The 12,051-nt window shown below is 39.2% G+C and overlaps 1 long non-coding RNA gene across 1 annotated transcript in view; it reads left to right on the top strand.

Moving 5' to 3' along the window:
* The window catches only part of LOC132650099 (uncharacterized), a 79,127-nt gene that overhangs the window by 6,506 nt on the left and 60,570 nt on the right, over positions 1-12,051 (top strand). Inside the window, exon 2 of the long non-coding RNA XR_009588467.1 lies at positions 5,229-5,403. This is a non-coding gene — a long non-coding RNA (uncharacterized LOC132650099). The remainder of the gene's footprint in view (positions 1-5,228; positions 5,404-12,051) is intronic.

Raw genomic sequence — 12,051 nt, 5'->3', positions numbered from 1 at the left:
GTTTGACTCTTTGGAGGGCTGAGTTTATGAAGAGGAAGTGGGAGATTTTTAATACATTTGCTATAAGGAAAGTCTTCAATTGGGTAAGATGAACCACAGTCTCTAGGGCACATGGCACTAATAAAACTAAACAACCATTCTCCAGGGGTTCATAAGCCTCCCGTGCCCCTCCCTTTTAACTGTTTCATACTTGCTCTGCAGGCGCCCTTCTCTGATGAAAACACTCAGCTCTGGCCTTAACCCAGAAGAAGTGCTTATGACGATGGTGGTCCTCAAATCAATCAGCTCTTTTGGAGAGGAACTTGAAAGAAAGAGTAAAATCTGTCACTCACATTATCAGTCTGGGATAGAGTCCTTGTGAACAGCAGAAGCAGCAAACTTCAAACTTTATCAAGATTGTGGTGCTCATTAAGGAAGTGAAATTGAGCCAGATTTGAAGGAAAGCACTGTAGTAATTACAGAGTTATGAAGATTTAAAAGCTATGCGCCTGGGCATGCAGAGCACAACGTGTTTCCTTTGGATTCAGAGACACCACAATTACAGGGCATAAGAGTAGCAAAGCACTAAATTAGAACTCCCCATTAGTTTGATTAATCACTGATGTAAGTGCAGGCACTAGAAATGACTCTGCTTGATTTGTATGTATTTCTGGTCCCCTTGTCCCTCTTTTACTCATTCTACTCATTTTACAACCTCAGCAGGTCTAGGAAGAATAGAAAACTTGCCTTAATGATAAGAAATAGGGTGCAAGAAAGCTAAAACTTCCTGAAACATAATAAAACATAATAACTTTTCTATACCAGGGCTGGTTTTGCCAAGAGTTGTATAATAACTTGTTCTTCTTCCTAAGCCATTAAATGTTAATGGTACAACAATGGACTGTTAGTGAATCTAATAAGAAAAGCAGACGAAAAAGTATGTCATGTGGGTGTATAACGAGGTAATATTGTCACAGGAAAGTCACTGGGTTATTATATGGTATTCCATTCAATGGGCCCTAACAAACAAATAAACAACAACAAAAGAATATCTAGCCAATCAGCAACAATGAAGGAGTCTCAGTCTTTGTGGGGGTGGGTGGTAGAAGGGTGACTGTACCCTATTACTTAATGTGATTCAAAATTCTACTTGCACTGTCCGAATAGCCCAACTGCTAAAGGTACTTACCACCAAGCATGACAACCTGAGTTTCCTCTCCAAGATCAAACATGATAGAAAGAAAAAATTGTTTCTAGAGAGTTGTCTTCTGGCCACTACATGTGTATATACACACACACATACACACACACACACACACACACACACACACAGAAAGAGAGAGAGAGAGAGAGAGAGAGAGAGAGAGAGAGAGAGAGAGAGAAAGTCAATACAAAATATAAAATATAGTTGCAGAAATGATGTCTTGTCCTTGAAAGCTGGTATCACTGATTTTAGGTAAACACTTTTGGGTCAGGATATTTGAGTTGCTGTGAATACAACCATAATGTACAAATAATTTTATGAATGGAAGACACAAAAACACAAAAAGGTCAACACATCAATTCAAAGCCAGCATGAACAACCACTTAGAGAAAGAAGGATGTAAATGGAAATTCGGAACTCTTGGCAAAGAGGTACTTTACCAGAAGAACCAGACTTTGAATTATACACCAAGATCGCCCTTGATGGAAAGGGTGATTATATCAGCAGGAGATTTTTAACTAAAAATATCACTGAAATTTATGTGGCCCTTTTCATATTTATGCATGACCTACAGGAGTCCTGGGATCAAAAGTGAGACAACCAACCAGCCATGCCTCTGAAATTATTTTTGTTGAAGTGTTTTCTTTCTCCACCTCAATTATAGAGAGCCAGGAATAACAGCCCAGTGCAAAAAGTAGTCATTCTTACTTCTTATCCTGTCTCAGTGGTCTCATAATGTGTTCAATAAAAATCTGGAAATAATCAAAGCTTCTCCATAAAGAAACTCAAGACCCTCCATGAGGCATGACAGTACCTAATAGTCTTCTACAGTAATGGCGACACTGACAAGAACATTTCAGAATGAAAAGAAGTTAAAATTGATTATCTGATGCCCTTACCAGTGCACAGATGAAACACCAAACAGCCATGATGAAAGGAAACAATGGTCCAGGAATTCTGTTGAAAAACAGAAGTGGCGAGAGAGCCTCCATTACAACCTCACCTTGATCTGATACTGTGTTGAAAGTATGTTCTTCCTGTTGACATTGGGAAGAATCCTAGCTCTCTGGAAGCTACAATTCAAAAAAAAAAAAAAAAAAAAATAGACCTGAGTTTTAAACAATATTTTTCCTTTTTCCCTTTTTCTCTTAATTTTGCCTTAGGAAGAAATATTTCATTTTGTTTACACCCACAGAGCCTCATGTATTTTGCTACGATGACAGATGTCTATGCAAATCACCTCCACCTTTCTTCCCAAGAGAATCCCAAGTTTGTTCCCTGTGTCACCAACTACCTTGTTCTCCATGCAGATAACACAATTCTGGACACTGACATCTACATAGAAATTCACTAGAGACCTCAGGACACAATTTTATTTTCCCAACACAAGTGTTGTCCCTTCTGATACTTTATTTTTCTTTGACCTTGGAGGATAGGTTTCAAACTGAGGTAGAAATGCCAGTCTGTGACCATACATGAGGGTGAAAGCTACATGCAAAATAGAATCAAATGAGAAATGGCTCCTGAGATATAAATTATAAAGCAAGTGGTCTCCCTCTACCCAGGCTCCCACCCCTTTCTGTAAATTTCTCGCTCAGGATGCGAGGCTAAGCACTGCACTCAGGGTCAGCCGCTTTCGACCCAGAGAAGAGCATGTCTGGTTGCATGCGGGTTGATGCCCCAGGTCCCGCCTCTGAGAAAAAGGTATGGGACGGGTCTGATGCTCTTTGGGTGGATGACACCTAAATGAACATCAGTACAAAGTCCCAATTTATTTCTAATATCAGAGATCAGACCTCTACTCTTGCCTGATGCGTCTAAAACAAAAAGGGGGAACTTTAGAGAGCTGTGTAATGCCGTGCCTTAAAGATGGAGCTGGTTTCAGCCTTCCACCTTCCTGATGGTGAGTGCTCTCTGTCACAAACAACTCCATATTTGGCTAAGGCTGAGGATCTGGCTTGCTTCCGTGTATGTGGACCTATCTGCATTGCCCACGTAGCACGCTGGGGTTGGCTACCCAGAGGCTATTTAAGCTGTGGGCTGGCTTTCCCCAGGGTCGGATGATTGTTCAAGGTTCCTGAATAAACTGCATTGAAAAAAAAAAAAAAGAAAAGGTAACAAGAAAAAAAAACTAATAGCATCAGTACTTTATTTTTTAATTGTTTTTTTAATTTTTTATTAATTAGTTATTCATTTTGTATACCAGCTGTAACCCCTCCTTTATTCCCTCCCAATCTTGCCCTCCCTCCCTCATCTCCTTCCATGCCCCTCCTCAAGTCCACTGGTAAGGGAGGTCCTCCTCCCCTTCCTTCTGACCCTAACTTATCAGGTCTCATCAGGACTGTCTGCATTGTCTTCCTCTGTGGCCTTTTTAAATTTTTTTTTTGAGACAGGGTTTCTCTGTGATGGGCTTGGTTGTCCTGGACTGTCTTTGTAGACCAGGCTGGCCTCGAACTCACAGTTTGTCTCTGCTTCCTTGAGTGCTGAGATTATAGGTGTGCATCACCACACCCAGGTTAAAAATTACTTTTAGGGAGCTGGAGAGGTAGCTCAGAGGTTAAGAGCATTGGCTGCTCTTCCAGAGGTCCTGAGTTCAAGTCCCAGCATTCACATGGTGGCTCACAACCATTTATAATGACATCTGGTGTCCTCTTCTGGCGTGCCAGCATACATACAGATAGAAGATTGTATAAATAAATACATCTTTTAAAATATTACTTTTAACGTGTCTGTGTGTGCACGCGCGAGGGCAAGCACCTTAGTGAAAAGAAAACCTTCCCTTTTAGTCAGCAACTATACATGAATTCTTATTGATTCCTAAAACGCAGCATTACGAAATTTTGGGGGAAAAGGTTTTGGCTTTGTCTAGTTCATTTTTCCCACCAATGTTATTTAACAAATGCCTATGACAGTCGGGAATGCAGCTCAGTGGTAGATTGCTTTCCTAGCATACACAAAGCCCCAGGTTTCAAGCTCAGTTCCGTTAAAATAATAATAATAATAATAATAATAATAAACAAAACAAAACCAAAAAGAAACACCCTCTGCTTTGTGTCCCCGACTGTTGTACAAATGAAGGCACTAAATTTAGCAATGACTTATGCTTGTAAAGCTTCTCTTCCAGTTAAGAAGCAATGCTTAGTTTTTGTTTATTCTGGGTGTGGCAGATCGAGCCTTTAGTCCCAGCACTTGAGAGACAGAGGCAGGCAGATCTCTGGGAATTCAAGGCCAGCCTGATCTACAGAGTGAGTTCCAGGGCAGCCCAGGGATATTACACAAAGAAACCCTGTCTCAAAAAACCAGGAAATTTTTGATTTGTTTAGAACCTAAACCTTTGCTTAGCTCTCCTTCCGCCTGTGCTTCCTTCATATCTCATTGATGGCTTTGAGAACAATCTGTCAATAACTTTTTCAACCCCTGCTCCTCCCAAATTCTAGCTCATAAGGTTCTACTACTGGCAGCTTCATACAAGACAGTACCCTCCCCCACTTTTCTTCTTGAAAAAGGAACGTAACTTACATTTCCTCATTTAAACAAACGAGAAGAAAATCTCCTTGCGAAGGTTAAAGTTGACAGAAATCTGAGAGATTTGCACAACCATCACTCAACTATTAATAAATGCAGGTGTGTTGGTTCTGACAGCTACGATGTCCTAATAGTTCTAATTGCTAATCTTAAAGCATTTTGCTTGACCCTCAATTACCTACTGGTTAAGGAAAGATACAGAAAGATTTTTAATATTAAACTACAAATTAAGGTGTAACACAAAAATAAGAATAATAATGATAATCTCCTTTGGATCTTATGTCCATATCAGATACTTTGGTACCTCAAACACAATGTGAAATTTAGAATGTGTCATCATGATTTTATCTATTTTGTATTTACATTGATTATCAGCAAAGACTATTCATTCTATGATTTGCTATGCTCACAGATGATAATATCAATTTTTTCTTCTACTATTGTCATTTATTTTTATTTAATATATTTTTGTGCAATATATTTTGATCATGTTTTTCTCTTCTCCTTCTCCCCCTTCCAGATCCTCCCTGTTAGTATTTATTTAAAAATGATGCCATGCATACAACAAATATTATATGAAAGAGATTTACTGGATGGAGGTAAAGAATGGAAGAGGAAAAGGAAAGAGACATGGTGGGAGCTCCCAGGAAAGAAAGAGAGGTGGAGAGAGCAAGAGAGAAGAGTAAGAGAGGAAGGTAAGAGAGCCCAAGAGAAAGACAAAGTGGAGGGTTGGTCCTTTCATAGCTTGTTCAGGAACAGCTGAACTGTGTCTGCCACACACCTGGAGGATGACACATGATTACATCATAGGTTGTTAGAGAACTGAGAAGCAGACTGCCTAAACGCTAATACTCCCTACCTCCCTACCCACCCAACTCTATGCTCACTCTTGCTCTCTCCAAAAACAACACAAAAAAACCCACAAAAATTAAAACAACAACAAAAAAAAAACAGTAAGACAAAAAAAAATGTCAAAACAAAGTAGTACTGATGCACGTATGAGCTCACAGAGATTGTGGCAGCAAGCATAGTGCCTGTACAGGGTCAAGCCAGATGGTGGTCCTAACACTGAGATGGGGAAATGGACACCAGGTCCCACCAGGTCCCACCAGGTCCCTCCCACCAGGTCCCAGACATTGTTTGCAATTAATACCTGCTAGCAAAGGGCAAATCAGTTTTCTCCAATAGAGTGTCACTGGGAATATCATTTCTTAAAGCCCTGAATTACATTATGTATTTAGAAAAAAACAAAACAAAACAAAATAAATTAACATCATGTCATGGAAACAGTATTGGTTTACCCTGGTTTTGAACATGGAATTAATTTAATGCAGGATTCAAGTGTATGATCAGCCCCAGAATTATACAGAATTCAATATGTCAATTTAAAGCTAATTTGTCAACACAGTTTACTTTTTCTTACATAAACAACTTAGAGTAAACATATTGGTCACTTGCTCAACAGGAAAGCAGGAAATTATGACTACTCAAGATAAATAGTAGTAAAAATTACATCATAATTATTTCATAGTGTATTTGTTTTGAAATGAGTCTTTTATATTCACCATACAAAAAGTATATATATGTATATATATACCCTATATATAACATATATGTATACATATATTAAGTATATATGTGTATATATATGTAATATATATACTTAATATATATTACATATATATAATATTACATTTAAGGGACTGGAAAGATGATATGTTACTGTTCAAAATAGTCAATTGACTAGAAAATGGCAATGTTGAGATACACACATAGAGAGAATCACATATAATTTTCCCATTACAAGTTGAACTTGAATCTGTAGCATTCCTAAAGAACATCTTTTTCCATTGCATTGGATGATAGGCCTTAAGAATTTCAAACAAGCATTGTCCCACTCTTTCTCATTCTTTCATTGCCTAACCCTAAGGTGCCCACCTTTTTTCAAAGACTGTATGGTCAGTGTCCTGAAGTTCCTCTGACTTAAGGCTAGTTACGCTTCATTTTTTTTTCCTATGCCAAAAAGAACTGGATATAACCAAGTGAGAGTATGAGAAGGGGTTGCTATGGTTTGAACACGATTTGAGTATTTCCCTCAGTTATTCGTGTCTTGGAAGCTTGGTGCTAGATGAGGCAATATTAAGAAAGAGAAGGACCCTTTAAGAGGTGGGTCTTAATGAAAGATCTTTATTAGCATCTCTTTCTGGCTTCCTGTTGCTCACCATATCATCTCTCCTTGTATGTGTCCTCACCACTACATATTTTTGTTATTGGTTCTTACTAAAGGCTAAATCAATGCAGCCATTGACCTTGGAACTTCAACCTCTAAAACTGTGTATTAAATGAAATTATTTATCCACAAAACTTGTAGTACAGGCCTGTAGTTCCTGCTACTCAGGAAGCTGAGGTAGGAAGATCGTTAATTAAAGGACAAACTAGGCTGACTTCAGAGAGAGTTCAAGGTCAGGCTATGACACCCTGTCTGACAAATTTTAGAAAGTAAGATGGGGATTGAGGTATAAATTCAGTGACAGTACTTTTCTAGCAAAGCCCCAGGTTCAATCTCCAGTACTGCTATATAAGTAAATATTTATTTTTCTTTATAAAGTTACCAGCCTCAGATATTTCATTTTAGTAATAGAAAATAAGTCTAAAGCAGGTATAAAATAAACAAACCATACAAGTCTCTTAACTGTAAAAACTCTGAGCTTTATAGATTCTCTAATCAAAAATCATTCACAATGATCTGTCTCCAAGCTCAACACCTTCATGTTTAAATCTTCAAAACCATAAAAGGACAGAACTGAACTAAATAACCCTTTGAATTCTAAAAGTCCATGTTTCTAACTCATGCTATTGAATATTAACCCAAGACAAATTATTCTATATTCCTTTGTTTTTAGTGTTAAAATGCATGAAATCCGTACTGCAGATTATATCTATGAGGACAAAGCACTGTATAAAATGAAGGTAACCAGAGATAACTGTGTGCTATGAAATGTTAATTTGTTTCCATTTGGACCAACTCCAGCAGCTTCTTAATACTTTGATTTGTTTCCCCTCCTGTAAAACATAGGATTCCATCCTAGTGAAGTTCTGAAATGAGTGGGAACCTTCTACTTCCTTAGCTTTGTTTTCCCATATATGCTAACCAAGCAAGTGGTCAAAGCCTAGAAGTGATTGGCAGATTAATCTATACATTTTCATACCTCTGGAAAGTCCCCCTGGACCTTTTTCTGAATAGGAATATGATAACGTAAAGATAGTGTATAATTTCAGTTGGGTGCTGCATTCATTTATAACACCCAGATATTTACATTATAATACCAGTATCTAGTTATTGTATAGGCTGCAAACAAGCTAAAGAAAATCTGATTCTGAACTGCTAGATACCAGCTTACTTTGGTGTTTCCTTATAGCCTAAGAAATCCTACATTGTATTTAAGAAGTTATCACTGTAAAGAGTTCTAATTGCATAAAATTAGTACCCTGTGGTTAGAGTGCTATCCAAAGGGTGGAGCCTGAGACTCAAAATTGGGAACCCTAAGCAGAGTATTTGCTTCCAGAGATTTCACTGACTTAAAACATTCCTTGGACAAGCCAGACATCCTTTATTTTCTCATTTTTTCTTTCAAGCCACATTCCCAAGCTTCACAAAAACAGGCCTTGACCAAAGGGTTTGTTGATTCTAGAATGAAATGAACCACCAAGTATGGCTGCTCTCTGCCATGCTGTCTTTTGAGAGAGAGAGAGAGAGAGAGAGAGAGAGAGAGAGAGAGAGAGAGAGAGAAAAGAACTCCTAAGGCCTTTTATCCCTCATTGTCAAAAAAATTCTCCTTTTATAAACACAGCTGGAATTTTGCCCATTTTCAGTGACGCAAACAAAGAATCCTTCCGAAATCCCTGGAGTCACTTTCCTGAGGTCTAAGCAGACTATTGGGTAATAGCCTCTTAGGAACTAACCTCAAATATATTTCCATTATTTTATTCTAATGCCGACACCCACCTTATGAAGCCATTTCTCTGACTTCAGAATTCACATTTAGAGATTAACACATGCTAGTTCTTATAGTCGTGTGGTCCTGACCTATGACATGTTTTTTCCCCCTCTCATTGATGTTTCCAAACATGTAAAACTGAATGTTCCATTCCCTAAGACATGTCTTTAATTTTTCCCAAATGTTTTTTGTCTATTCGATGTAGCATGAGAGGAGCATATTGTTACCTTGACCCTATTTCATGATTTAATGTGGTTCTCAATCTTGGCTGCATATCAGAATTACTTAGAGAACTTAGAAAAAATGTTACCTGGCTCTCTCTCATTCCTACCAAGTTCTGTTTTAATTGGTCTAGGGTGCAGCCTGGACATAAAAGATGGAACATCATCCGAAACAAATAGACTTAAGTATGGACACCAATTAGCTGTGTGGCCTTGAGCAAAAGAAATACTCCTTTTTGCCGATTAGTGCTCCATGATAGCTTTGCTATATGCATGACAGTGTTAGAGATCTCATCTCCCAGACTCCAGTGTATGTGAATTAGTTTCAACCATTGGATCACTCTTGCAGAAATTAAGCAACAATGAATCGGGTAGACAAAATTTCTGCCCTCCTGAATTGCAGTTTTGTTGGAGGAGGCATGATCACATATAAATAATCAAAACGCAAAGAGCAGTAGCAGATAGTACCTAAGATGGGTGATGGGATGGACTGGCAGCCGATATGGGGGAAATGGTGTAGCTGATAGAGAATGAAAAAATGGGTTCTAGAAATACAAAACGTGATAGCATCACCACAACATGCTGATAAATGTGATGGGAGGGAGGGCTGGTAGGTCCCCCGAATTTAATAAGATCAAAAGCCTGTCTGGTAGAACAAAGACTGTGGGGAAAGAATTTCAGCTTCCCACCCCCACCCCAAAGACTGAAAGCCTAGAGTTAAGGTATTTAGAACAGAAGAAGCATAACCACACCCTTCCTTCCTCAGTCAGAAATTGGGTAGATTAAAAAAACCCATAGCTAAGCAACCCAAAACCACTTCTATATCAACTAGGACTTTGTATAGGTCACTTAAAAAAAGAAAAAACAACAACAACAAAAAACTACTCCCATAGGCCTAGGGTGAAGAACCTGAAGAGAAGCAGCTTTATTGTGATAGGCCATGAGGTGAAGAGGCAGGGCCTTGCAAAGTATCACAGCCCTTAGGGAAAGGAGGCTTTTTTGCCTTCTAGATATAGGCTATGCTTGTATCCTTAGGAGGGTACACACACACACACACACACACACACACACACATATACACATATATATACACACACACATATATATACATATATATATATGGGTACATATATGTGTGTGTGTGCGTGCGTGTGTGTGTGCGTGACAGAAAGAGAGGTGTGTGGGAAGTTTCCCAGTATGGCTGGGCATGCTGAAGAAAGGCATCTTCCCTTTCTAGAATGTAGGCCTTTAGAGAAAGTAGACAGACCAACACCCAGGAAAATGTGTAGTCACTATATCATACTCTGTTCTGCTGGAGAAAGAGGAGCACTCCCTGAACTGAGAATAACCCTAAGTGGGTGACACTCCAAAGCAAAGGGATGGAGAAAGTTGTGTATGAAAAGATTTCCATAGAGAGAAGCCAAGTTGAAGAAGAACTGGAACCAGGACAGAAACGGGAACCAGGACAGAATGAAGAGTGGCCCGCAGCATCTAAATTCCCCAATTTCTCAAGTGCTTCAGTGCTTAGACATTTTGTCTTCAGGATGTGAAGTGTTTCTTCCTTTTTTCTTTGATGTACCTCAAGCCTTCAGTGTTGTCTGGATATGTTGTGGATGAAAGTGACAGTTGTGATACTCAATTACTACCCCAAATCACTGCCCAGTCTCCCAGAGATCCTTGAGGAGAGAGCAGCAATTTACTGATGAAAAGGCCTTCCTGGAGATCCAGACCTCCATACACAATAAAGGCCATGGTTCTCACTGTGAAGTGGGAAGTAACACACGACTCAGAAGTGGAGTCATGCTGGTGACAACTTGGGAATGGATTGAGAAATGGTGTGTCCTTTTCTCTACTATTGTAGAGTGGCAATTATTAAGAGCAAGATGGAAACTTCCATTTGGTTTAGTGAGGCAAAACACTAGGCACAGTGCCTGGCTCAGAGTTGGCACTCTGGGATTGATAGCCATTATGATGATTATAATTATGATTGCTGGCACGATTGAGATTCTGCTGCTGTTGAGATGACAGTGGCCTTAGATGGCCTGAGGATGATTTACAAAGAAGTCATTGCAGGCTCAGGACTTACACATGGAGCATGGGGAGCTTGGGTCACAGTTACCAGTCTAACTCCAAGTCAGTCCTCATCCTTTCCTTTAAGTAAGCATGCACTGTTCAGCTAAAGTTCATGGCCATCATACTTAGATATTAAGTCTGAAAACTGCTGGGGGTAGTTATGTGGGAGTTTGCTTCTTGCTCCAGAAAGGCTCATTGCTGCCATTGTGATTCCTTTGGTATTATTTCCCAAAGCATCAGCAAATATTCTAAAAGTCTCCTTGTGTAAATGTACCACAATTTGTGTATCCATTCATCAGTTGGACATCTGGGTTGTTCCTAGATTGTGGAAATTACCAATAAAGCTGCTACAAACATGATTGAGCATATGTCCCTGTTGTATAGTTGACCATATTTTGGATATATGCCTAGGAGCAGTATACCTGGATCTTGTGTCACTATTTCTAATTTTCTGAGAAAGCACCAGATTGATTTCCAAAGTGGTTGTACAAGGTTACGTTCCTATCAGCAATGAAGGAGGTCTCCCCTTTCACTACATCCTCTCCAGCAATGTGCTGTCACTTGAGTTTTTGATCTTGGTCATTCTGATGGGTGTAAGGTGAAATCTGAGGGTCGTTTTGATTTGCATTTCCCTGATGACTAAGGATGTTGAGCATTTCTTTAAGTGTTTCTGTGCCATTTGATATTCCTCTATTGAGAATTCTCTGTGTAGCTCTGGCTGGCCTATAGTTCACTCTGTAGAGCAGGCTGGCCTTGAACTCCCAAAGATCCCCGTGTTTCAGCTGGGATTAAAGGCATGAGCCACCACCAATGACAACAGTAACAACTCTTAAATACTAATCTCTGGTTTTCAAACTTGAGTGTTTTGGGGTTTTGTTTTGTTTTGTTTTGTTGTACGAACCTAGTACAATGAACATCTGCACCACATTTTTTCTTATGAAAGAAGGGGGAGATAGAAAGACCTGGAGAGGACAAGAGCTCCTCAAGAAGAGGAACATAACCAAAAAATCTGGGCACAGGGGTCTTTTCAGAGACTGATACTCCAACCAAG

This window comes from Meriones unguiculatus, chromosome X (genome assembly GCF_030254825.1).
Source record: "Meriones unguiculatus strain TT.TT164.6M chromosome X, Bangor_MerUng_6.1, whole genome shotgun sequence".
NCBI lineage: Eukaryota > Metazoa > Chordata > Mammalia > Rodentia > Muridae > Meriones > Meriones unguiculatus.
This window is presented reverse-complemented; position numbering and strand designations above follow the sequence as displayed.